General features: G+C 45.2%; 1 protein-coding gene and 1 long non-coding RNA gene across 4 annotated transcripts in view; one reads left to right on the forward strand and one right to left on the reverse strand.

Annotated features, from left to right (window-relative positions):
• LOC116801627 overlaps positions 1 to 27,623 on the reverse strand; it is a 127,182-nt gene that overhangs the window by 67,142 nt on the left and 32,417 nt on the right. The gene's annotated exons all lie outside the window — the stretch shown is intronic.
• The window catches only part of LOC6618761, a 57,477-nt gene that overhangs the window by 12,856 nt on the left and 16,998 nt on the right, over positions 1 to 27,623 (forward strand). For both annotated transcript variants that reach the window (XM_032722411.1, XM_002042983.2), the window contains exon 2: positions 11,815 to 11,860. The gene's annotated coding sequence lies outside the window, so the exon portion shown is untranslated. The remainder of the gene's footprint in view (positions 1 to 11,814; positions 11,861 to 27,623) is intronic.

Below are 27,623 nucleotides of genomic sequence, written 5' to 3' on the forward strand. Positions count from 1 at the left end.
TCTTTGTGTTTATGCTGATCAAATTTCAATTCTCATTCAAATACTCGAAGTCCTCGAGAAAGACCTTCAAGTATTTGCCACTTAATAACCAGCCAATAAATCAGATTAAGGAAAAAATATTGCACCTCAAATTCATATCCCGCCTGAAGTTCAGGCTGTGAACAAAACGTCTGAGAAGAGCATTAAGTACAGTGAAGTATTCGCAATTGATTTTAAGGTTTCCCCACCAGCAGCAATTTATTCTCCAGCTGCGAGTGTGTGGTGGCACTTATACACAGAACACCGAGCAAACCCACTCAAACTCGGCTAGGTGTTACTGGCACAAAAAGTATATGTGTGGGTCTAGGCTTAGCCTCCGTGATCCAGGATCCTGAATCCACTCCAGAGTCCTTTTTATTTGCTGGCTGGCGGTAACATGAAAATTTACTTTGCATGAATTTGTTCGTCACGCTTGATTTTTTATTTATACATCAAGCTGGCAAACCAAATATGTCACATGGGTGTGCGTAGGCCGTGAACGGATTAGGAGCGTAGCCAGCAAATGGGTTTTGAGGGGGCTTTCGAATGGGACATAATAGATTCAAATCCCAGATACTTTTTGTTCGGTGTGAGAATGTAAATTTAATGCGTCACGGTTGGGTTTTATTTTGTAGTTAATTGCAGGTGGGAGCGCACTTAACTAATCCCTTCTACTCCACCCCTGAACTGAGTTTTTACTTTGGGGAAAGGTGGTCTTTCCCAAAGTACTTTCCCAGTCATAACCTGATGAAAAACCTTTCGAAGTTAGTGCTTTCTGTGAGCACATAAGCTCCAAGCTAATTAAAAGTCAAATAGGAATGACTTTTGCAACCCTACACACATGCATATGCAACAGCATGGTTCGAATTTGACGCATTGCTCATACGCAATGTGGGACAGCAGCAATGTCGAACAATAGCGTTCCGTAAACTTCAAACGATTGACAGGATATAGCGGAACAAGGATGCAGAGGAGGAAAAGAAGGGAGACGAAACAGCACTGGAAGGGAATTCGCAATTGAAGCCTCCTGCTGGCTGCTGGACATCCTGCTGAGGCTTATTAAAATTTTATTGTTCAACCCAGTTGTCTGGCCGAAGAAGGAGTAGTTGACATGGGAAGGCGACATGAGAAAGTCCATGGAGGCGGGTGCCAAAGACACAATTGTGACGGCTGTAGATCGTGGGACAAAAGGAGGCGTCCACCGGAGGGCGGAGACTGTCCATTGATGGCACAAACAAAAGGCAGGTGCAAAATGCGGACAAAGAAGCACTTTAACGGAGGGCATTAGAGCGATGACAACGAAGGGTGGCCAATGGCGGGGATTCAGCCTTTGTGGAAACTCGATAAATTACAAGATAGCGAAACGAATCAAACAAAACCAAAATTAGCCGCTTTTCGCTTCCTGCATTTTTTCACGCTGAGGGCCCTGAGATTCTGGTAATATTTTAATAAAATGTCAACTTTTGAGCGCCCGACAGGTCGCGTGACATGCTGCCACAGACAGGTGGTGACGCAGCAGCAGAGCCAGCAGCAGCAGCTTCAGTCTCAAGTGCCCCATCCCGAAAACTCCCCCTGATGTATTTATGATGAGCCCGAACTGATCCGGCTCCTCCAACGCCAACCAGTGTGTATGTGAAGCACGTTTTGCGATTTTGTGATTTTTTGCTGAAAATCCATTTGGCGCCGCCGCACGGGCTTACAGTTTAGTTTATCTGCGTAAAAATATTTAAAGGACCCTCGTGGCCCGGCATCGGCAATCTGGAAATCTGAAAATCTGGAATCAACGCATGTAGGCCTCATAATTCTGTCAGCGTCATAAACGCGTCGCTTGCCTCAACATGGCAGCTGCATGCGAATGGAATAATAAAAGAGGACACCCAATCTGCCTGCCCCAAAGCCAAAGCCCCACCACTTCTCCCCGCCCAACCTACCTATTCCTCGATTCAACATGAATCTGAATCTGGCCGACTTTATGTTTTAATTTGATTTGATTTGTGTTGTGTTGCGCACACTGTCGTATGTGCAAATATGGTTAAGGCAACCAAATTTGATTTATCACGCGCTCGCACCATTGGATTTTCCCGCGCCCCTTGTTCCTGGCGTCTTAATTGGTTTTTGGCGTGCGAATTTTGGGCGCGGAAATGGGCCGAGCAATTAGCTGCACTCCGTATGCCACTTTAGATGGTGTTGGGGGCGGTAGCAGTTTGGGTGACTGTTAAGTGGCCGCAAGTAGCAAAAAGCTGTCAATTTCGCCCCGGGCGAGGAAGACAATTGTCGGCAGAGCTGCCAAGTGAAGTTTGCAGTGGAAATTAAGGAATCTTCACAAAAACCAAGCCGCGTTTATGCGGAGCATTTTGCAAGGATGCTGCTAAGCAAGTAGTAGGGTCACCCATTTAAATTTGTTGTGAAAAACAGTAGGCAATTCTTTAAAATTGGCATGAGTAAAAATAAAGATTACTAAAGCTGATGTCATACAAATAAAGTGATTAAGTAATATTCTCCAGCTTATTAAGGTTTATGAAGTGCAAACCTTTATGCGGCTTCCTTCTATCAATAATGTATTTGCCATTAATAATTAATTTGCTAAATCGTGAAATTGAAAGTGTATTTTGTTTATTGAAATAAATGCATAACATATTCATGAAACAAAACCCGCCAAGAAGGTTGAATTAGGCGGGATAAAAGGGATACCTAATTCCCCTCCCAGTTAATCGGATAAATTGAGCTTTTGTGAACTCGGACAGCCACTGGTGTGAACGGGTCTAGAAGGCGGACAGCTGCTTTCTGCCACACTTTTTGCTTTAGCCCGTTCCAGAGTCTGCTGACTGTGCTTAGGATTGAACTGCCATTTTAATTATGCAGCAGCAGCCGACAACCGACGCTCGACGGTCGACATCAGCGGGCGGTTGTAACTCAAGGGCGCGCCGAGGTCGTGGCGCCTTGCAGAGCCTGCGAAATTAATATAAAATGGCAAAAACTTTGCGAGGGCATGGCGAGTTGGTCGGGGTGGGCATGTTAGCGAATAGCTACTGTGCCTCAATGGCAGATTGTGGCGCGAATGCAGCCGCCAACTGCATAAAATTTAACGAGAGACCCCGGACTGGCTGGCAGCATTCAGAAACAATTTGCTGCAGATTATGAAAATTGCTTAAGAAATTAAATTGCTGCAATGGGCGTAGCTATGTAGCTATGTAGCTATATAGCAGAAGCCGCGTTGGGCCAAAGGTCCTGCGGTCGCAGTAGCAGTCGCGGTAACCGCGGGAAATTTGCATTTCCATTTGCGGTTACGGTCGACTCCACCCCGCCGCCATTTGCCAGCCCCTTTGATTTGGCCCGGCACGTAGCGGGCGGTGGGTGGATGGTGAATGGCACACAAAAAGGATTTCTGCTGCCTGTCCACTTTCTGCCTTGGTTACTAATTCAATTTGCAATAACAACAAGACCGACAGCGGTATGCTCTAATTATATTGCGGCTGCTTTGGTCAGCCAAAGCGGCTTGGGCCGTGAACTTTATTAAAAATATTTGGGCACGGCCCCTCGAACCTGGACTGTATTTACATACTTTTCCTTGCGCGGGAAATTTTTACGATTCCTAGACCAATTTGGAGGGCAAAGCACGCGCTGGGCCTATAAAGTGGGGCCCTTCTTTATACATTCTTTTTTTTACTGTTCAATTAGCATAATGGGCACACCAAAGAAATGGCGATTCTTGTAAGGGAGTGGGGAGCAGACATGAAGACGCGACTGATCCTTTTGGCAAATAAATAAATGCATAAATATAAATACAGTTGCGGTTGGACCCCGAATTTTGGGGGTACGCTGGGCTGAGGTTGCCCTCTTTTACTTTTCGTCCTTTGTGCCCTTCCGTTCATTTTGAAAATGGTCAGCCGGCAGGCGGCACATCATTTCCGGTTTGTTTACGCAAATCGAGCACATTTAATTTCCTATTGCCAAATGGTGGAGCGCTGTGCACGGCATGCCAAAGTTACTCCACATATTTATATATGTATCTGCGCAATGTTTTTCTTGTGGGAAATTTTATGAAAATGCTTCCCAAATTGAATGAAAACATATTGACTATGCCATGACGACGACGTCAACGACGGCAAACGGGAAGAAAAACAACGTTGTTGATGGTTGACGGCGAGGATTCGGATTCGCAATGGGAATGGGTATGAGGGATGCGAATTGGGATGGGGTATTGGGCAAAGCGTTTGATGTTGGCACTGCAAATACATGTCCCTGTATATTTGCCTACAAGTGTATACGTATGTGTGTGCGTTTGGAATCTATGTAAGGTCCTTGGTATCTGTGAGTTTGCGTTATCGCCTGCTATTTGTATTTGCTACCCGCTGAGTGTGCGTTTGTGGGTTGCGGGGCTTTTTCTGTGGTTTTTTGAATATGTCACATTTTGTGATTGTGCCCCTGCCATTTGCCCGGCATTCCGCCTCCTACACACGAAATCCCCCCAACCGAATTCCGATCCTGGGACAAACATGCCCCTTGGAATTTGATTTGATGCCGGCCGACAATAGGGAGTGAACCAAGAAACCAAGACACACTGACCGCACTGGCTAATAAACAACAAAGCGCATAAATTGTTGGCCTAGCCAACATCCAGTATACGCCCGAGTGCCTACGCCATGGCCAATTGACTGCAATTTAGCAAAATGCATCGAAGCGAAGGACCCCGGGTAAAAAATCCAAATAACAAAAACTAAAATAAAGTACGGAAAAAATGACGAGAGAATGTTCAGGAAGCAGGAAAATGAAGCCAGGCGACGAAGGACGACACCGACGATGGGAGATCAAGCTCAGGAATATTGTATACTTTCCCTGCTCGTACATACATACATGTATATGCAGTTTCTGGAGAACATATTGCTTTAATAGTTTAGTGCGGGAATTTTCCGGCTGGGTTATGGAATCCATTCACTTCGGTTAAGTTTAACATTTTTCTTGATTGAATGAAATGTTGTGATAAGAGTTAGTTTTAGGTATTAGATTTTGATTTGACCGAATTATATTAAATTTTATGTGGAATATAATATATATACATTTACTTTTTACTTTTAAACCATAATCAATCGACTTCCTGCAGCTTACTCCTTATCCCATTATAAGCATTGTATAACAAATGGCCCTTTGGCTCCGCCCGTTCCAAATCCTAAAAGTTGTCGTTTATATCGCTTTTTTGCCATGTATATATAAATAACATCCTGCCCCTGCTGGCTGTCTTCCTTTGACTTGCCGTGCATAATTAAATCAGATCACATTTTAAAATTCCATTTATATTTACCTCTTGTCGGACCTGGGTGTCTGTCTTTTTGTCGGACGGGACCGACTTGTAAATCATGATTAAAAGCTTCGGGCGACAGGGCAGGCCGCCCAACTACTATGCCTAACACGTAGCTAACCAAAAAAAAAGGAAGAAATATACTACAAAAAAGGACAAGAACGGGGCGGCAGAAACTTCAAATAAAAAGCGCTGCGGCCAGCAAGACGACATAGCTGGCAGAGGAGCTAGTTGCCGCAAAGATGGCAGAACTGGGCGAGATTCAATTCTGGAGATACAAGTGGCACAGCCAGCTAGCGAGTGCGGTGGTGACTCACTTCTCAGCCGCCAGAGGAAAGGATGGGCAAGAAGCGAGACAACACAGCGGAAGCAACAAACAACATAGAGCACACAGTTCTAAAAGGAAAAAACGACGGGCTGAAAACGTGATATGGTGGGGTAGATGGTACATATATGTTGCTCGACTTGTATATAAGGCGAGATAAATCAAATGTGGCGAGAAATTGCAACAACAATGGCTGGCAAAGCCAAGAGCGAAGTCGCCGTCGTCGGCGTCACAGGACGAACACAGAGCACAGAAAAAAGAGGAAAAAAACTAGCCAAAGAGAAAATGCGAAAAATTTATCCAATTTGGTAAAAATTTAGGTCACAGCCGGGGTTCCTCTCCTGGAAGCGCCAAAAGCGCAGCAGTGGCATCCACAGGCCACAGGAAGAGCTCAAGTGCAGCAAGTACTGAAGCCATTGTCTCGCTCTCGTTTGTTGTTGGTCGAGGCGAGCCGAGGAGCTATTAGATAGCGTAAATTTGCAGGACGACGCAGGGCGATGCAGGACATAGAGAGAAAGGATACAACTACTCTATACTCAACTAACGAAGCCCAACGAAACCGCACGGAACGAGGCGCAGCCGGCACAAAAGTGAGCCATGATAAATATGGCACAGGGGGGCCTGGAAAATATAAACATAAAGCATAAAACTGAAGGACCAAGGACGAAACCGGAGGCCAGTGAAGGAGTCCTGGTCAGAGTTCGTTGAAAGTTGGCAACTGCTAACTGGTTACTAGCAACTGTCATTCCCAGCGACACATACACAACTTACACAACAGCCCCACAACCGCCGAACAACCCCATTCTACTGACAGCTAATAGCACATGAAATGAGTAAATTATCGCACACTTGGTGGCAGGGACAGCTCCACTCACCCCCCTTGCCAGCTAATTTGCAGTGAAAAGAAAACCAACAAGCCACAACACTGCGTATACGTGATATTTGCTCTCGGCGAGTTCTCAGAATCCCCCATGCGATGTGGCTGCCAGTTGGCAGATAAGCGAAAAAGTGCAGCGTAAAAAATCGAATGCATATTTCACAAACATAAAATGACGCAAAAAGAATAACTGGAGTAGAAATTCGAAGCCAGGAGGTGGAAAAGGTAAAAAAGTCAGAGGGTAGAAAGTGGCAAGTGTCCTGTTTCTGCAGCCATCCAGCCGTGCCAATAGTATTTTCTGAATTACTTCGCACGATATGAACTCTTGCAACAAGTCCCAATAATTCTTAAGCTGCCAATAAAGGAAAAGGAAACTCGGAGCTGCAGGAACTCCAGGAACCGTTGGGCTGTTGCTCTGCATTAAATCAATGAATCGAACGGGCAACGGATGTCAGTAAGTTGCCATTTTGAGAAATTAAAAGTGCCCGTTGCCGTTTTCATTTCCGCTCTGCCATCTACTCGCTTCCGCTGCCCCCTGCGGTCACACCGCTTTCCTTGTCCCTTCAGGTAATTCCCCAAACGCAATCCTATTAAAAAAATGCGTAAGGATACTGAAATTACTTTCGCCGGCAAGGCAGTCCAAAGGAAGCAAAGGATCCTGGACCCCGGAAAGCCGCAAAGCACTCGATAATGATGCCCTGACCATGCTGATGCGTCCGATAATAAGCTGCCTAATAACCCAAGGCGACCTGCCGAGACGTTTATGGGCGTGGCCCGGAATGGGCGTGAATCTCCTGCTGCTTCTGCTGCTCCTTTACAGTTCGTCAATTTTAATGGTTCTTGGGAGGACACACTCGGAAATCGCTGCTAAAAGTAATTCACTTTTATATTAAAAAGATTTTCGTTATGCCCGGGTAGGTCGCTCATTTGCATGGCGTCCTCTTCTTGGGTGTTTCGGCGTCCTGTCCCTTGGCGCGGCGAAAAAGTAATAAAATAAACAAGTGTCCTGGAAAAAAAGGACGGCCTGCTGTAAAAACCGGGTCTACACCAATGTCCGCCGACAAAATGGTGTGAAAGTGATTTATATTTTAATTCAAAAATGAATTATTTAGCACACTTTTTAATTCCTTTTAGTCTTAGTCGCTTTATTACGGCTCGAATCTGAAATTCTGATTACTTTTTATTTGCTTTTACTTCGAGATTTTATTGCATTCGGTTTGGCCCAAAGAAATGCAAATATTTTTGCTCATTATTGCGCTACATTTAACAGGGCCAAAAGAGGCCTAAAAGCTGTTGACAGTCGGACAACACAGTGAATCCCTGTGAAATCAGGAAAACACAAACCAAATTCCATCAGACAATTTGCTGCTTAAGCGTGCAATGACATGGCACGGAAATGGAAAAAGGACTTGTGCATAACATGCATAATAAGATACATCAGCAAGGACTCACCCACTCGACTCCACTCTGCTCCTTGGGATAACTAGTTCCTGCGATGTTATGCCTGCTCCAGAAGTTCCCCGTCATATGCAAAGCAAAATCTGGCGGTTCTTAAATAAACCATCCCGCGACTTAGCAACCCGGCTGGTGTGGCGTTATGCCTCGCATTATGGAGCGCATAAAAGCTGGTTATAACTATTATTTGGCCGGATTGTAAGTCTCTGGTTAAATGCCTGTGAAATCGACAGTAAATTCAGCACTCTTTTCTGCATACTCTCTCTTGCAACTGATTATTATGAACCCATATAAGCAGCCCGGGGTACCAAAAGCGCTAACAGACCTTGGGCCAAAAACAAAGCAGCTAAAGAAAAAAGTATATATTGTGGGGGCAGGGCCAACAAACTGCGAATAGAATGGAATTTGCAGTGTCCTGGTCGCCAGACTGCAGCGAAAAAATTTGAATATAAAATGCGTTATGCTGTGGAATTGGCGAAGGACGCGGGGTGCGAGACGTGGAGCGGCGAAAAAGGAGCGCCAGATCCTGCGGCAACAATGAAATTGCGTATGTAAATTTCATGTCGTTACCAGAGGCAGCGGCAGCAGAAGCAGCAACATTGCTGAAATAATTAAAGTGGAATGCACCCGCAACAAAAAGCGGGAGGAAAAAAATCGCGACGCGGCCAGTTCGGAGTTGGAGTTTTCACTTTGAGTCGCAATCGCAGTTGTCCTTAGTTTCCGGGGTCCTGGGTCGCGAGTCCTGGGTCCTGGTCCTCCTGTTTGTCTATTGCCAGCTTGGCAGCTTTTTTTTCACCGACTCCTCGGTCCTTCGTCCATATGCAAAATAGAAGCAGCAGCATCTGCTCCATGTTTCTTGCATTGCAAATGTGCGGCTGCAACAACGAGACACTGACTGCAACTTGTCAAAAAATGTCGCAACAACTGCGGCAGCAGCAAACGCTTTTGCTTTGCTTTGGCATAAATATGAGTGCCATCAAATTAATATGCGTGGCATATGGCGGACGATTTTGTGGTACAACATGTTAAGTGCATTCAGCGCCAAATGTTCCCACTGCAGTTAGCAAAAAAATGTAGGCCAGGAAAATGGGGATGGAAGAATCTCTCAATGTATCCCAAGATTAACAGTAAGTACAGTTGTACTTATCTTCTTTTGTTTGTGTTAATAACGTTGAAGACTTCATAGTTTAGATATTCGAATACCATAAAATAACGCATATAGGCTGAGGTACTTTCTTTTGATCCGATTCCGAAGTGATTGCGCCTTATAGTGAATCAAAATTGAAATTCTTGAGGATTCATGTTTTTAAGTAAATCCTGGGCCCGATTTTTTCCTGAGTGCCTAACTTTGGTGCCTCGGGACCACTGCATAATGCAGGCAGGACTCCTTGCTGACTTCTTGGCATCTTGGCAGGTTTTTCACGCTCCTTGAGTGACGAGCAAGGATGCCCGGCGTGAGTTATGATACTTAGCCGCATTGCTGCGGCTGGCGTGGCAAAGATAAAACTCCCATCTCCTCGAGCGTTTTTCGAGTGTGCTGGAGCAGGAGGAGCTGGAGGAGTGGCAGGCGCATCCGGAGCTGGAGGAGCGTTTAATTTGACTCGGAGTTGGCACCCGCAACTGTCCACGGGTGTGAAGCTTTTAGCGGAATTGTCTGCGGCATGAGTGTGTGTGTGTGCAACGTGCACATGTTGCACTGTCAGCTCAAGTGTGTCTGTGGAAAATCCGGCGAATCCTGTCGCCGTCACCTGTGCCCTTTGTTAATATCTCAAATGGATCTCACCGCATCGCCCCACATCGGCGGTTGTTCTTAATTTAAAAGCTTTTCATTAGAACCTCAGCTTGAAAACAAAATGCCAAGCTGTCGAATACCCGATAAGGATGGGAATATTCCACCACTCGAGGATATGTGTCCGTCCATCCTAATCTACTATCTCCTGGCTAATGACATGTGAAATGTGTTGATAAAAAGCTTGGGAATGGGCACTAAGACATTATAAATTTGCGTTCCGAACGTTTGGCAGCTGTTGATTCAGTCCACTCAACGCATCACTGGGCAAAAAGTGGCCGGGCTTAGTTTTCGGGGGAGTGAAAAAGCCGGATCAGCCGTATCGAATCGGGATGGAGCACGGACCTGCCCCTTTGCCACATTAGGCACGCATCACCGGGCACACGGACTCCTTGAGGCAGGCAGCTGCTGTCGCATTTGATTAGACTTTGTTTGCTCTTCTCCCCGGTTTTGGTCAAAAGGATATTGATAAAGGCATTGCGAGTCCTTCGTGTGTATTTGTGTGTGTAAAGGTGCGTTCCGAAAGTTGAGTCAAAGGTTTTTCGCTTTGACTCGTAATTAATTTGCTTTGTTTCATCCGCTTGACTGGGCAGCAACCACCCAGAACTCCCCGAAAAGTGGGCGTGGCAAGTGGCAACCGCTGCGTCGCAGTTGGTGGCCGGCCAACTGAGATGGCCCTTCGGCCTCGACCATAAATTATTTTATTAAGCCACTTCGGACGGCCTTTCAGCACGCCCCGAAGTTATGTGAATTATTTTGCAAAAGTTAATTTCATGCAATAAATTCTAAATCGCGTTGGCTACATTTCATGCCACTGGAGGCGATTTCAATTCGTTGCTGGTTTTTGTTTTTTTTTTATTTGTTTTATTGTTCTACGGAAACTTTTTGGGGAGCGTGTGAAGCCTGGCCCGAAAAAGTATGCAGCATAATTACATTTTCAGCAGGTGATTAAATGGGCCGTAATTGTTTCTGGCGCTCCTGTTATTCCGGGGCCCCCACTAATAGCCGTAATTAGTGGCTGATCCCTCTGCTGGGGGATGAGTCCGTGTCCGCAAGGATGAGTTGGAGAGTGGGGGCTCCGGCCTAAGGGCTGGGATCTGAGAACTCTTGGGGCCTCTGACTTTAATTTATGCCCGTGTGTGCGTGTGTTCCAGTCGTTTGTTTGTCTGTTGGTCTGCCTGGGGCAACATTTAAATTACACGATTTAACAGTGGAGCCTCCTCGACTTTTCCTCCAGTTGTCGGGCAATAAAAGTTTTTCACTCAAAACAATAATTGAGCGACATTGCCGGCCCACTTGACTTGGGTGTGTGATGGTGTGAGTGGGACTGCGATTGTGTTTGTGTTTGTGTTTGTCCTGGCTGGCGGGATGCCTGGCACTTCGGGCATCAATAAGCATCTCTTGATAAATGTCCAATTTAATTTTGCTCTCTTTACTTATCTCCGGGACTGGCGCTGTGCCTTTGATTCGGCTTCACCGCCGCCGCCCACATGGTCGCCCATTTTTTTGCCATCCTATATGCAGGAGGAGCTTTTCCAGCTTTTTATCCCATTCTTTTCGTTTCCTCCGCCTTTTTTCCGATTTTATTTCGTTTCATTGGCACCATTTCTTACACTTTGTCGGCTTCTTTTTATGCGCTCTGTAATCACGATACGAGCGAATGAATGGCATATTCGTTTGCCACTTAAGCAGATAAGCATTTCAGCAATTGAGCAGCGGGATTATAGAGAGCAGTTCGATTTATAACCTGCATGCGGACAAATAATTTGATATAAAAATATTACACGCAGCTTTTAATACCATCACGCACTTGTTGCGAATTGAAAATTAACCTGTTTCTGTGCCGAAATCAGTGTATTTCTCATTCGAATATGGGCTTTATCTTGTGCTTCTTTCTTGGCTTCCCCACATCAATTCCATGATTTTCATTTTTTCCCTCTTTGCTGGCCAATTTATTTTCCCTTCCATTCTTCTTAGGTTTTTTGTATTTTCGTCTTTTTTTTGCAACTTGCGCTTTAAATGTATTTTAATTCGTTTTCCATTTCTACTTGCAGACACTGCCGCCAGCAGACGGCGTCTGGCGCCGGAACTGTCTAGCGGGTAAGAAATATGCTGAGGCTTTGATTTAATTGAACTTGCGTCATTTTCCCCCCAAATGGAGCCCGGCCGCACTCGAATCCGGATCCGGGAACTGTGCGTCTGCTCCATATTTAAAATACGGGGGCTTATTAAACATCCAGCGGGCAGGAGACGAACGGGGTCCATTGAGTTCGGCTAATGGAAGTCTGACACTGATATCAGGCGTGCTCGCTGGGATCCTGCTTCTATGCTACACTACAAAAAATCCAGAAGCAATTCCATCGGTTTTTGAACAGCTCCTTTAAAAATATCTACACAACATATTTCAAAGCCTGAAAATATTTAATCCCGTCATACACTTGAACATCTTCATATTAAATTTCACTTTATTTGGAAAATATATTCCAGTGCACACCATGTTGGTGCCACATGTGGGCCAGCGGCGAGTCTAGTAAATATTGTCTCATTTGGTATGCTGTGTGCCGTGGCTAAAATCAATAAATCAAAGCTGGCCAGGGATGAGCCTGGATGAGGAGTGGCGCAGTAGGTGGACCTGCGAACTGGGTCTTGGATGCGACGTCACGAATGTCGCACTCCGGCGCGTGCCTTGGTCCCAGCTGGAGCTGCCAAACATATTTGCGTGCGCCAATGCAAACAATGCCGGGTGTTGCCACCCGTTGACCCCACCCGCTACAAGTCGTCCATCCACCCACTACCGCCCAGCGAACCGCGCCAACTATCGTTTCAAGGCCGCCTGCTTATTCAGGCCGGTATCGCAGCCCGCATTGATAGCCTGTCTAATGTTTACAGCTGCTTTCCATGCCCAGAGGTCCTGACCTGGCAACAGGTTGACCCGAAACCCCCACGCAGGCATGCAGTGCAAACTTCAACATTGCAGCCCAGAACGCCATATTCCCATATATATGTATATACATATGGGGTCGAGTTGGATCTTTGCTTGCACGTCAGCTGGGAACGGAGCGACCACAAAGGCAAATACGCTTGGCTTAAACTTGAAGCGGCTCAAAAGTTTCACGTTTTAAAGGCTTAACCCAACCCTTCTGGGCCACGCCCCCAGAGGGCGGCTGTGCTGGTTTTTTATGCGCCGCTCTGTGGGTTTAAAAAGCAATTCCGCAACTGTTTTTGCAATGCCGCACCGCACACAGCATATGTATTTGTAGCTAGCTCCCATCACACATATATATTCGTATTCGTTTTTCATATATCCCAGCGGGCTGGCAACAAAGCTACCGAGCCGAGTAGAGCCATCCCAAATACCATTTCCCAGGATCCCATACGAATACCCAGTCTCCAGTCTCCCAGTTTCCAGCCACCAAACAATGCTGTCGTTATCGTCGTTTTCACTTCAATTAAAAGTTGGCAACTTTTCTTGCCATGTTAACCTAACTTGGCAGGGACAACGGAGAGGAACGAGCTCCGATTGCCATTATGCAGATTCGTATGGCTGATTACCGAATTACAAACTGTAATGGCAGCAATTGTTTTGCTGTGACTCCCCGAGTTTTCCATATGCCACACGCGAATGGTAAGTAGGCCGCAAGTTGTCACTGCAAAAAAATGGCTAAAAAGGGAGCACCCAGCCCCAACACTAAATGCCTTCAAAAAGGACGAAATGGGATGGTATGTGGGTGACATGGAACAATGTCATGCAACAATTTGCAGCAGATACTCGGCGACACCCACCCACACCCACACCCACAGCCACACGACCACACACCCACTCATCCACTCACACATAAAGAAGGTCAGACCTTAAAGCACGTATCCGACGTGTGGGCCGAACGACTTCCGTGCTGTTCACGCCCCAATGCGTTTGCCCTCTCCTTCCGACCCTCTGATCCCACTGCCAGGAATTTCCGCGAACGTTAATTGCGACAAGCCAGTACTCGCCTGGGGGCCAAAGGAGCAAAAGAAATGACATCTGCTTGCACCTGGAAATGGCTAGAGACAGGTGCACGCAACTGTATAACAACTTAGTTGAGGGACTTACCGCCCTCAAAGGAAATATTTAAAAAAAGGGATAAGAAGAAAAAGACACTCTGCACACATACGCATTAAATACGATATGAGATGTCCCCAGACTTTGTCATGTTTCCCTTGGGCAAACTCCCCCTAAAACTATATTTTCAGCAAATAATTACATACATTGTAGATACCTTAGCCTTTCTTAGGAGACATATTTTTGAAGCTACTCTTTGTAAAATCCTTTAAGGTGATTACAAATTGTAAGATATTGTTTTGATTATTTGTTGTTAAAATCTAGAAAGGTTTTATGTATCAATCGATTTATTTGTTGCAAGTTTTGGGTATAGCTTTAATTTCCGGCCATCTCTGGCTGAAGGGGTCACGTTCAAAGTCGACCCACTGCCGACTGCATATGTTGCAATCGAGGCCAGGATGAGTTAGAGGATAACCATTTTATGGAGGTGCCACTTGCCATTTACTTGCCACCACTCGCTTCGCTTCCTTTCCATTGAGGCTGCCTGGCAGTTTGGTATCATTAAAATTGATTTTGCAGAAGGATGCTGTTCGGATGGCGGCGTGAAGCGGGAAAGAAAAGACTGAGAACCGTTGAAAGTTGGCTTTTCTATTTGCCAAACACCAAGGAATTTGCTAAATTGCTTTTCTGCTTGCACCACCAGCACCAGCTGCCTCGGCACACCTGTCCGCCCAGTCAGTGGAGGCGTGGGGAGAGGGGGCCTGCCTAAGAGGAAGCGGGATCGATAGCTACTTGGGATGTGCGTTTGGTTTTGCAATTAGTTTTTGCCTCGGGTCAATGGCAAAAAGTTGCAATTGCTGCTTAGTCATACAAAATCGAAAGCAAGAGGGGGCGGGAAGTGGAAGGAAAAAGCTGAAAGGACCCGCCACACAGACACACACACGAAGACTCGCACGCAAGCCAAATTCTTTTTATTGTGGTCTATTGTCGAGTTATTGTTGCGACTTTGGCAACTGTAACAAAAGCGATTAAAACTGCCATAAAACCTGAGCCCATTAATAGCGCAATAATATTATCAGCTTATGTCCGATGCCTCATGCAACCAAAGCGTTTCCCTCTCGTCGAACTAAACATTGTCTCTTGTATTTTCATTAACATTTATTGGTTTTTTACTTAGACGTCAGGACATAATAACTTGGTCGAAACACACACACTCGCACACAATTTGCAGGCCCTTCAGTCTCCACGGATGTGGGTGTGGCTGCCTGACTGGCACACAATATTTCGCGGTCGTATCAGCGTCATCATAAAATAACGTTAATGACGGCAACAAGGTCGTAAAATCAAAATTTCTGCTATTTCAACGCTGAAACCGCTGCGGTTGGGAGTAGCTGAAGCTGGCAGCTTAGCAACATTGTTGATATGAGACCCGGCCAGAGATGAGATGATGGCAATGACGAAGAGGATGGCGGTTGGAGGCGATGGATACGGAGACGGAAACAGAGACCCAGACCAGGCCATGCCAGGCCAGGCCAGACCAGACCAGACCAGAATCGAGACTTCTGCCCTTGCAAGCCAGCAGGCGCCGACATGATGGCCTGGTTACAAGCCGCACAATCAAACGCACACAGGCAGGAACACTCAGTCCGCAATGTATCTCAGCTGTTACATGTGGCGTATGCGTAATACCACGAGAATTTAATTACTTTAAAGGCGCGCCTCTAGCTGGGGCATTGGATCGGAAAACGCAAATAAAGCCATCAAACGTGCACAGATTTCTGAGATATTATCTCAGAAATAAGTGGTTTTGTAGGAACTGGTTTCTTGGTTTGGACTCGACCTGCATGTGCCACTCCATGCAATTGCCTTGAGATTTTTCCCATTGAGACAGCTCCTCTGGCTGGAGCATTTGATTTAATGAAATATATTTGGTTACTTATATTTTCAATATAAAAGGAAGACGGCTTTTCAGCGTAAAGCAACTGATTAAATAATGTACTTTTTTCCGCCAAGACAACTTTCCCTTCTGCAAAATTTCACCTAATGTGCTGTCCTGGCAACCAGTTGAAAGGGTCCATATATTTTCTATGTGCCAGAGGGACGTGCAGCTGTTTAAATATTCATTAGCCAGCCGGCACCGCAACTCTCCTGTGCGGCAGGTCATGGTCGATTTGTGCGCCGCAAGTGAGAAATGATATTTGAAATTAATTTAAATCACCGAAAATGTGAGCAACCAATGAATTGGCCATTGCGAGGGTGCAGTGCTCTTGAGCTCTTGGGCGATTTTAGGCGGGGGTATCAATGGCAAATCGCTTTCAAGACCCTTTGCAGCCATTGTCTGAGCCCAGGTTTATGGCTCTTGGCCAGGGTTTATGGACGAGGACGAGTGAGGGAGCATCGACGTTCAGATTTTATCGTGGCGGGCGTTAAAAGGTCGTAAATGGCTGCTGTCTGTGGCCTAAGTAAATCAGCATAAAACCAAACTAAATGAAGACAATCAAAGTGTGGCCACGCCCTAAATTGCATATACATGATATATACTATATATATATATGTACATGTGGCTCTCATTTAGACGTCGGGCTACTTGGATTGAGTCACAGCATCTGGCGAACTTGTTTGTCATGGTTTTTGTTGCTCCTCGGATCTGTGCACTCGAAATTATGCTGTGGCCAGGACTTTGCCTTTTGGCCTCATTCCTCTCAAAATATTTGCAGGCCAAGCAGGGAAGCAACAAAAAAAGATAGCCAGTAGTAGCCCAACAATATGGTGAACTATATAAAAATTTGCCCAGGCCAAGGGACAAAAGGTCGGGATAGCGACATCGTTATTGTCCCCATTGTCCTGCGCCTGGTCAAGTGGCTAGCAGTCGGGACGATGACGAGGACGATATAGCCATATAGCTATAAAGCTATGGCAGTGGCAGCAGAAGCAGCATCAGCAGCATCAACAGCGAGCAAAAACAGCAACAAGGAAGATTTTACTGTCCTAATAAAAGACAAACAAAAGACTTTTTGGGGTGGCCTCCATGGAGCTCTTCGTATCGCAATTTTCATTATTTTATTTGCCTATAAACGGAGCCATATTTTCTGCAAGTGTATGCGCCCCACACACACACTCACACAGATCCATTTATTTATTTGCCTACACTAGACAATTTTAAGCAAAATAAGTAATTAAAAAAGTCATAAAGTGGTCGGCTGGTCGTTCTATCTCGGCAATAGCCCAAGCTCCATAAAAATCAATGCCGACTGACTGGGGCCAGGCAGCAGAATGTGGAAGAGTGGAGGGATTGGCACTCCGGCCCGGTCAATGGGTCAGTCGCGCCGAGGTCAATTCACTTGACTTTAAACGATAAACATACTCGGCAACAACAAGGCAAACAACTTGTAAGCAATTAAGGCAACGTATTGACTTCTTCTCCCAGCCCATTTTGCGTGTGCGAATGTGCAGGATGTGGCGGCTGTTGGCCAAAAGGAGCAAAGGAGCAGGGGCATGTTGGCCGAAAGGGGATGTTCGAACAGGCCGGCTGTCGCCAAGCGTCTGCCGTCGATATCCTTGTCGTCGACATGACGATATTTACTCCCTTACTCCACGCACAGTTAACGACAGAAATAAAATAGTATTCACCGATCAGCATACAATGCAATTTGATATCGATTCGGTTGGCAGTAAATGTCGGTTAACTTGCTTAAAACAATTACGATTTATAAATGGTATTGAACTACGGTTTTTAAATTTATAACGAATGAGTACTGTATACTCATTAGTAATTCAGTCAATGACTATAATTAACAACTTAATTTGGCTTTCAGGAAATAAAAATAAGAATCAAACCACAAAAACATTCTAACATGTTTCAACTGAATATTAAAAGTTGACATCCTATTTAGCTATCTCTCGAATTGAAGAGCATATCCGCTTCGGTTTCTATGATGCTTCAATTTACCCATTTAGATATTAACTGACTGTGTCTAGCTAGAATTGCTGTATTATTGCCCCCCTTTTCAGTTGAATCCACACTACGGTTTTATTTTGCATTTGTGGCCAGTTTTCGGGCGCCACTGGCCAATTAGGGACAAATTGTTTTGTCTTTTCTTTGTGGGGCGCATTTGTTTAAATGGATTTTTCTGCGTATTTTGATTTATTTAAAATATATTTTTGCATGTATTTCTATGGCATTGTATTCGTGTGTATGGGTGGGTATAAAAATAAATTTCGGTCAATGCGCTGCACAAAGTAAAGCGTTTTTATTTTGCATAAAGTGTTTATGCGCTGAAAATTGAGGTCGTCAGCGTTTTGGAGTGCATGTGTCTGCGACTGTGAGTGTGATTCTGCATGTGTGTGAGTGTGTGCGCACTCGTGTGTGAGTGTGAGTGGCAAGTTTTGGCTCAGGGCTGAAGTGCCACCCACTTTCCACCACCCACTTTCACTACAAGAGCCTGCTAAATGTTTGGCGACATGCTGAACGCAGGCAAAAAATTAATTTCTCCGCCTGTTTGCCCCTGTTGCTCCTTTTACGGCTGGTATTGTTGCCGTGAAGTTGAGCTGTGTTAATGAAATGCGTTTGGGTTTTTTAGGCTGGCACAAAGCGCAACTTGCCGCTTGCAACAAGCAATGTGCAACTTGTGGAGGCCGAGCGAAAACTTTCGCGACTGCCTCGAAAAAAGGCCGCGATTCGCAACTGTAATTAAATGCAGAGCATAACTGCTCCGAGCAGAGGCAGCATTTATATACAAAGCACTAACACACAGACAGGAAAACACTTGGAAAAAATAAGTTCGGCGCTTTGAAAGTGTATGTGAAAGGTGAATGACCTCTGAAGATATGGTTCTTATTTATTATGTTACATATATGTTGTACTTTTATTTAAATTTTTCTTAATTTATTAAAGTGACTTACTTTTTAGCCATTAATTAAAAACGTAACTGTGCAGACCAATGCTAAAAGTTTACTTTTAAAGTCAAATTTCTTTCGTTTCTTCTTATTTTTTGTAGTGCACCGACTTTTGCGCATTTACAGTACTTTCTCTGCTTTTTGTTTTCCCCAGCATTTTGACCTAAAATTTTCGCAGCCACCGCACTAATGTCAAGTATGCTGCCGGCAGAGTTTTCATTTCGCATATGCGGCAATTATGCGCCCCTTTCCACGCTCCTGTCTGCGAGTGTGTGTGTGTGCGTGCTGTGTGTAAGAGTGTGGGTATGCGTGAGTGTGTCTGCAGTAACAATAATTGCGGGTAATCAAGTAATGCTCATTTGCAAGGCACAACAAAGTGTATCGTCGCGATAAAGACATCGTGCTGGCAGCGGGGTTGCGTCAAATGTGTCATGTTAATTCCAGGCGAACAGGCAGCCAAGTTAACCGCTGATTGAAGTGCGACGGCCCAGCGATAAGGCAATTTCCGTTCAGACGGGGTGTCGGCGGATTTTTTCTGGAAAAACTCGAGCTCGAGTGCGTACATATGCGTAAAAGGTGCGACTCTTGAGCACGTTACGTATACGCACAAATTGCGGCTTTATTGCTCTCAACTGTGAGCAAATAGAAAGCGGAAAAAACAAACGCACACCAAATCGAACAAAAACGTAGGCAAACAAGAGCCCAGTCATATGTGAAATGAAACAATTTCTGGGGCTAAAATGATATTCTTAATTTATGTGTACATAGAAATACATTTCGATACTTTTTTTCTGTCAATGCTAACCCAATGAAATTGTATAAAAAAAAACAAGGCATGATTTAGAAATTCGAAAGTTTGAACTTTAAATTTCGATTGCGTGCGCAAGAGTACCAACAAGGGATTAAGGACATATAGCATAGACAAACAAATAAGAAAGTGCACTTTTCGTTTGGAATAAATTTATGTCCTTGTTTTGGCAACGACAAAAAATATATTTCTCCAGAAACCATTTTAATTTATAGACGCAAAACACTATTTGCCACTGTCACACTGATACAATGAAAAACATCTTTGCTACCTGAGTTAAAATTTTAAAGCCATTTATTTTCCAGTATTTAAAGCTGGAATTCGAGAACTAGAATGAGTGTTTAAGTGAACTGTCCCTTTCATAAAATATGTGGCATACCTGATTTGTGGATTTCCCAATTTATGAAGACTGTATTTCAGGATTTCAAAAGCCACTTAGTGCTGGAGAGCAAAAACAAATAGACCAAAAAGTTGTCTAAGACAGCGAGTTCTCCCGCTTATCTTCCCCGGCCATCAATATGCGCCAACTTTGGGAACCATCCTCCATATTCTGGCCTTTATTTTAATTTATTTGCCATTTCGGCACACACCCTCGTCGCCCAGATAAACACGGAGCATACAGAGAGCAGCGAGGCATCAACGCTTGGCTTTTTGCAAAAGGCTAAGGGAGTTGGCTTTTTATAAAAAATAACAAACTTTTTCTTTTGGTTTGTGCAAAGGGCTAAGAACAGAGGAAGCAACAACAGTTTAGCCGGCGTGTGTGAGCAGAGCAGGCTGTCAAAAAGTTACTTATTTTCTTTTAAAAACTTGTACGAGTCCTTCTGCGCTGCGCTCTCTGCTCCGCTCAATGTCCTGATTGCTCCGCCCTGTGCGATGTTTACACAGCTTTTGCAAACATAGACCGGCATACACATGCTCACACATACACGCAAGCGCTAGCGCGATGGGATCATCAGTATCAGATTCGTGTGTCCTCATTATACATTAGTGCCCCGCGAAAAAGTGCAGAGGAGCAAAAGGCAAGGCTACTTTGAGCCCGCGGCTCATTCGAACTTTCAGACGTTGCAAAGTGAATTTCATGAATGCCAAATTATATGTATTTGTTTTCTTCAACTTGGAACAGGAACAGCCCGCACTAACCAAGCGCGGAGTGCTGAAAACTCCGAGATGGCTGGCTGTTTAAAAATCGCATAATTTATGTGCCAAAGTTCAGCGAAATCACTTTGGACAGCAGCAGCGTCGACTCCGATGGCAAAAACTTTGCAATTAAGCTCCGAGAGACATTTGGCAAACGGCAAAGTGAATCGAACCGCCTTTCCACTGCCCTCCCATCAAATGTGCCACCTCACAAGCCATTCAACCTGTTCAGGTTGCAGTCCCTGCCAGGCAGCTGCAACTTTTGCGATAACTTTAAATCATCTAATTATGAGTAGCAGGCATTGGACAAGCCTCTTTGCTCCGCAAACAGCAAAACCAATAGCATAAACGGGAGGTGGAGTTGTGTAAGGGGAACTGCCAGTGGCAGCATTTAATTTCCGCTGTCTCAGCTCAGCCTGCTCACCTCCGGAGTCCTTCGAAGTCCTGTGGACCCCTCGATGGAAACCGGCTCCCACCTACCGACCCACCGACCGACCGGCATAACTGACACTTTACTTCATTTCTGCTGACTGGAATTAATGGCTTTTGTTGGCATAGTTTTAACGCTTGAAGTTCGACTGCCGTGCTGTGTGTATAAAATTTATGTTCGAATTTATTGCAAAGTTTATTAGACAATTCCTTTATTTTTGCAAAGTAATTTTTGCCAAAGAAACCGAAGGGAAAATTTTTGTGAAATTTATGAGCTTCATAAATGACCAGGGATTGCAGGAGGGCACGGGAGCACGGGGGCACATAAGCACCAGTCCGGTCCAGTTGTGTGCTAGTGCTAGTGTGAGTGGGCCCACGCGGCGTATGAGCAACGTGCCAATTGCCATGATTTCTGTGTAACAAACGGCCGGAGGAGGAATGGAATGGAATGGCACGGACTTAAAGGACCTGACAGAGTAAGGTCGGTAACAGCTCTTCACATTACGAAATGATGTCGGCTGAATGCAAAAATGCCATAAATATGAATGAGCTGCCGTGCAGAAAGAGGAATCCTTACCGCATCCTTATCCTCATCGTGGCGCACACTGTGCGATGCCATTGCCCAACTGATGTACTTTATTTGTTACAACATATTTAACTGTAGTTTTCCGCCCACCATCTCCAGCACCGTCCCCGTGAAAACCCCCATCATCTGCGGGCAGGCTTTTAGTTTCAGTTTTCTGCTTCTGATTTATGGCGGCGCAGGCAAAACATTTCAAAAGCCAGTCGTCGAGTCGAGAAAACTGTGTCAGGGAGCAGAGAGCACCGAGTGTGTGCTTGTTGGCCAGGTTGGTTGGGCGGAAGGGCCAGAACTTTTCCTCATAACTTGCTGTCCATCCGCCTGCCACTTGTTGTGTGTGTCTCATCAAAAATGTATTAACGAGCTTGCATAGCAGAAGATTTTTATCTGCCGGCGTTGATTTCATTTTGAGCTTAGTCCGAGCATCCATCTCACCCCATTTGGCTTAGATTTGTATCGCTGGCGTTTTCAACACGTGCATGCAAAGTTATTTGTGGCAGCTGTGACTCGAGGCGCCGCCTTTCCTCATTCGTTTCCAGTTTCCTTTTCACTTCTTTTGCCTTCCGGCGAAACTTTTAATGGCACATTATTTCGTGCTATAAATTATGAGTAAGGCAGCGCCGCGTATTAACCGCCAGCAGATAAAAACTGTTAACATTTAACAAAGTCAAGTGGCGCCAATGACAAAGCCCTTTGACATTTACGCTGATGAACCAAATGGAGGGATGCTTGGATCACCCAAAAAGGTGCACTTTCGAGACTCGTCGCCCCTTTCATTTGGCGACTAAGCAAGCGGAAACTGCCGGGGGAAAAAGGGAAAAGTTTCATTTCCAGGCGTGACGCGATCTTGGCAAAAAGTTTACCAGTAACACACACACATATATATATAGTAAGAGCAAAAGGCACAGAGAACAGGAAAAACAAGGCCAAAACACAGAAATAGTGAGCACAAGTTTCAAATGCCACTTTATCTTGCGGCTATGCTATGCCTAGAAGTGAGCTATACATTATTTTCCTCCAGTGGCTATGTGTGTGCGTGTATGTCTGTCTGTGTGGGTGAGTTTCGGACGATATTTATGTGGGTGACGCGGATTTTTGAGCAAAATAAGCATCTACCCAACGAAAAAGTTATGAGTTTCGTGTCATAAAATGCCACCGAAACGGCGGATGCGATTCCACCTGCATGGCCATTGCTTAAACGAGTGTTTGTGTGGGCGGTAGATGTTTAATCACAAGCTCATTTCACGCTTCCGCTTCCGTTTTCTATTATGTAAGACAGCAGCGGCGGCAGCCATGGCAGAGAAAAAACAAAATCATAAATTTGTAATAAAATAAATATTCCTTTATCCCACTATATAGTCCTCGCCCCAACAGCACGAAACATAACTTCAGCTTAAGCCAAAGAAAAAACCCAGGGGACGAGGCTAAAAGCGGGGCGAACAATGTTTTTTGGCAACTTTGTAACTTTCTCTTTGGCGCAAAAAATTAGCTTGAATTGAATTAAAAGCGTGGGCTAATGAAAGCGTATATTTTCGGCTTGCTAATCAAATTAAATGCAGTCAGTGCCTGATGAGCAAGCTGGGGACCAAAGGCAAATGAAAAAGGATGCGAGGATGTCACGCAGGCCAGCATTAACCCCAAAACGACTGGGGTGGTTGGCTTCAATCTCGGCATAAGGCTGCAGGGCTGGGTTGTCATGATGCCACGCATCGTGTCGCCTACAATGTGGCAACATAAAACTATTACCGCGACGACATGAACACAACTCCTAATTACCCAGGGATTTGCATTTGTCTTGCGACGTGCACAAAAACACACACACACAAGCACATGGGGACTGAGAGAGAAATATATGGAGAACGAGGAAATACTGTATGTGAATTTGTGGCATGTTGGGGGCGTGGGTGTCATAAACGAATCTTATCTGTCGCGCCTTTTTCTGGGCTGGCACGCCCACAGCCCGGCACTCGCCTGTCTCCGACATGCAATCCCTATCATTCGCAATCTCTGGCTTTCTCTTTTTCTCCGCTTTAATTTAACGGCTTGTAGCGGAAACGCAGCCGCCATTTTCTTTTCACTTCATTGCCATCGCTGGTGCTTTCGTCACTTCCCTTCTGCCCCTTCCCTTTCCACAAAGGAAAGCTGCTCCTCCCATACTGTTGCAACCCCTTGTCAAGGCCCAGTCACTACTTAGCCCAAAAGTCATTAGCTTGTCTCGTTTATCTTTTAATGAGTGTAAAATAAAAAAAAAACGACATGGAAGCGGCTGCTTAAGAGCTAACCAAAAATTCCGGGACAGAGGCAAATTATCGGGCTGTTAGGACTGCACCCCCTCGACTTTCCACTTTATCTCTATCCAGAGTCAGGGGCCAAGTAGCTGGGTAATCTAAAGAGGCCTACTAATAGGCAAATGCTCGTCATTAAGGAACAATGTTGCTATCCATGAGCATGGAAAAATATATGAAGGGGAACGGTTCTATGAGCCTGAAACATTATTGAAATCTTTATGTCATAAACACTATGAAAAATGTAAATAGAAAAGCCTTAAGCCTTAGATAATACCAATCACAGAAAAATAAAGGAAGGAGGTCAAACGAAATCCAATTGAAGGATATGCATGTTGCGGAATACAAAAACCCAAATTTTTCAGCAAACACCGAGCAAAACCTATCAGTCTTCGTGACACCATAATCCGATCGAATAGTTTAAGACAAGAAAATTAGATTTTATTTTCCCACCATGCAGTCTTTGCATTTTCGCTCTACTGCACTGGCCATAGTTTACTTAGTTTTGCGCTGGATTATGTACAAGAAAAATCCATTTCCTTTACCGCCGGGAATGCTGAACTCCATGTTACTTAAAGATTATGGTCCGTTCTTCTGTTTCCATCCAACTTCCGTCATTTGTGTGGGCGCTCTTTAATGTTTTTCCCTAGATCCCGCTAGTTTACTATCGCCGCCTTGGACTGGAGTTGCTGATGCTGCTCCTAATCTCCAGTTTCTACTTAGCATTAAGCTTGCCTTTAACCAACACTTGCACACAAATCAAGTATACGCACTGGGGTCCGGCGACTGGCCAGCAATGTTTTAGTCACTCCCGGGTGGAAGGAGCCATTTCCCAGACCGCCTCTTCCTGTTTATTCTTAAGCTGCCACTTAATCCAGCCACTTCATCCGCTCCACACCCATGCCCAACCAATCCCACTCCCGTGGATAAACAGCCACGCCCCTTTTCGGGGATTCGTACGCCAGGAGCGTGTGTTTGCGTGCTCACCGGGCGGCGGATTGCCGGGATACTACGGCAAATGGTTACGGATTTTTTGTTGCTCCGGGTTTCCTTTTTTGTCGCTCTGCCGTTTGGCCCTTAATTAAATATTAAACGCGCCTAATTGCGCATTTCATAACTCAGGCAACGGCAGGTAATTAATTATTTACGTTTAACTAAATTGAGCAGCACCAGCCACGACGGTTCACGCACAAACTTTCGGCACCCCCAGGCCTCCAAAAAACAAATATGCTCAAAATAACAGGGGAAAAAATGGGTGCCTTGTATAAATTTAACCCAAGCCTGGTAAATTAACATGTCTACGGCAGGCAAAATCGGCAGGAGAATCCTTAGCGCCTTTAAGAATTAGACCCACAGACAGTTGACTTCACATGCGTGACTTTGATGTTGAAACCGAAAGCACGGCGATCCCGCGGGTCATTTAATTATGCAAAACTCCGTCTGGAGGAAGCTAGAATAGTGCTGCTCGTGCATAAAATGAGCGACTGGCATGATTAGCTCTGTCATCCCCGAAAACCCAAAAAACAATCCGAGGCATCGAAATTAAAACCGAGAAATCACAGAGCTGCCGTCCATTGTTCGGCCACAATTTGCACAACTTTTGGCAGCCAGTGGTTAGGAAACTTTTACATAGAGTATACACACAGAAGATGGGGCTGCTGCGATGCCATGGATGGAACTTGCTCCACAAACTATTTTCATAAATAGTCGGCGACCAGCGCCAAATGCAAACAGAGTCCGTCGTCCCGGCGTCTGGTCTCCGTCCGTCCGCCCATCCGTCTGGCCGCCCATGCCACGCCCTTTTGAGGACAGTCGCCCCCGAAATCACATCGCCGCCTTCTGGCCAAACTCCTGACAGCCACCGGACAGGCGGCGTGAATCCTTTAAGTTTCTTTTGTTCGGAATGTACTAATGCCGGTTTTTCACTGTGTGATTTATCGGTTTCGGGGTTCACAGTTCGAGTTTCAAATGCATTTTCTATGTTGCCCGTCCCTGGGTTGGCTACAACAAACTTCAAATGGCTTTCGGTTACCTCTCATTTGGGTGCGGGGCACTTGGTTCTCTGCGTGGGTGGCCAAACTATTTGGCCTTAAAATTGTCAACTCGTCTCAACGAGTGGCTGTTGGGTGCAATAATAACTAAATGATAAAGTTTTCGTGTCAGAATGGGCGGAAACAAATTGGACACAACTCGAATTTCAGCAACTCAAATACATTCTATAGCATCAGCCACAATTTGGCAATAGCTTTTAACGGCTAAGAGTTTAACTTCGGGCCTGGCGCATTTATATGATATTGGAAAATAAATTAAAGTCAAGAGATTAAATTATAAACATATACGCCTAGAGGCTACAGCAAGTTTGTCTGAATAACAGCTCTATTTGTGAAATATGCTTAATGCGTAATGCTCATAAAGAGGTTAATCGAAACCGTTTGGGTAAACAAAGTCTGAGTATTCAAATAATGCAAGGAAATTAATTAGATGTTTAAATAACTGTTTAACTTAGTTTTGATTATTTTTAAGAATGCCCATGGAACGCTAAGCGAAACAATGTATTGTATATGAACTTTTTAGAGTTGAAAAAATTATCAATACTCTATACCACAATATCTGTTTCATATCTATAACCTAGTGCCACATGCTAATTAAGAGGCTATTCGAAACCAGTTAGGCGATTAAATTGCACATTCACCGGGCAGATCTAATCAGATTTCGGTTGCCACCTCACGCCTGAGTGGATGAGACTACAATCGCACACGACGTCAAAGAGACGTGCAGTGGCTAATTAGGGCTCGGGACCTCCGGATGCCCAAGTCAGAGTGACAACCGCAATCGGCGTTTTGATTAAATATTGACCCGAAACAACGGACTCTCACGACCACGTCTTCGGCGGTCGGCTATCGCAGCTGCCTGCAAATAATTACGGCTAAATTCATTAGTGAGTCATGCATAATTAAGGGAAACAGAGGGTGGTGGACGGGAGACAGGAGGCGTGTCACCTCAAAGCTGGGCAATAGCAAGTCTTTGAGTGGAAGATGCATAAGTGGCGGAGGAAGTAGGAAGACCGTTTGATCAGGCTTGGCATAAAAAAGGGGAAAGAAATCAATGTCCTTGCAGGAAGTGCCTTGGCAATTTGCAATCCTTTGTGCCATTACACAAAGCTTCCGCCGCCTGTATCCTGGCAAATGGTCGTGCTCCTGGCTCCTTCGATCCTAGTTGGGTTTCAGCCTGCAGCCAAACGCTGCTGCAATCAAAGCGTGGCCCTAGTGTTCCTAACCAGCAGGAGCAGCAGCAGCATTAATCCTTCATTGGCAATCAGGAACCTGTGATGAACTCGCCTTGCCTCACGGAAAAACGGAAGTTGTAAAAACGCCAACGCCGCACAAAAGCAAACATTGAAGGGTATTTTTGGGGGCCAATGGCTGGCGGCTTTCTTTTGAAGCGAGCCAAAGAAGATGGGGGCTAACCAGTGGCACGGAACCGATTATAGTATTCCGTATTTGGAATCTGGATTCAGATCCGACCCCGTCGGGCATTCGTCAAACGACGCATCAAGCGGGGCAATTGTTTCGCCAAGTTTCTTTCTCGCTTTCGCTTTGTTCATTATGTACTTTCTGCTGCTTTCAGTTCTTTTATTTTGGTTTCGTCTCGTTTCGATTCGTTTGTCCTTGGTCCTTGGAGCAGAGCGA

The sequence above is a fragment of the Drosophila sechellia genome, chromosome 3R, assembly GCF_004382195.2.
Source record: "Drosophila sechellia strain sech25 chromosome 3R, ASM438219v1, whole genome shotgun sequence".
Classification (NCBI taxonomy): Eukaryota; Metazoa; Arthropoda; class Insecta; order Diptera; family Drosophilidae; genus Drosophila; species Drosophila sechellia.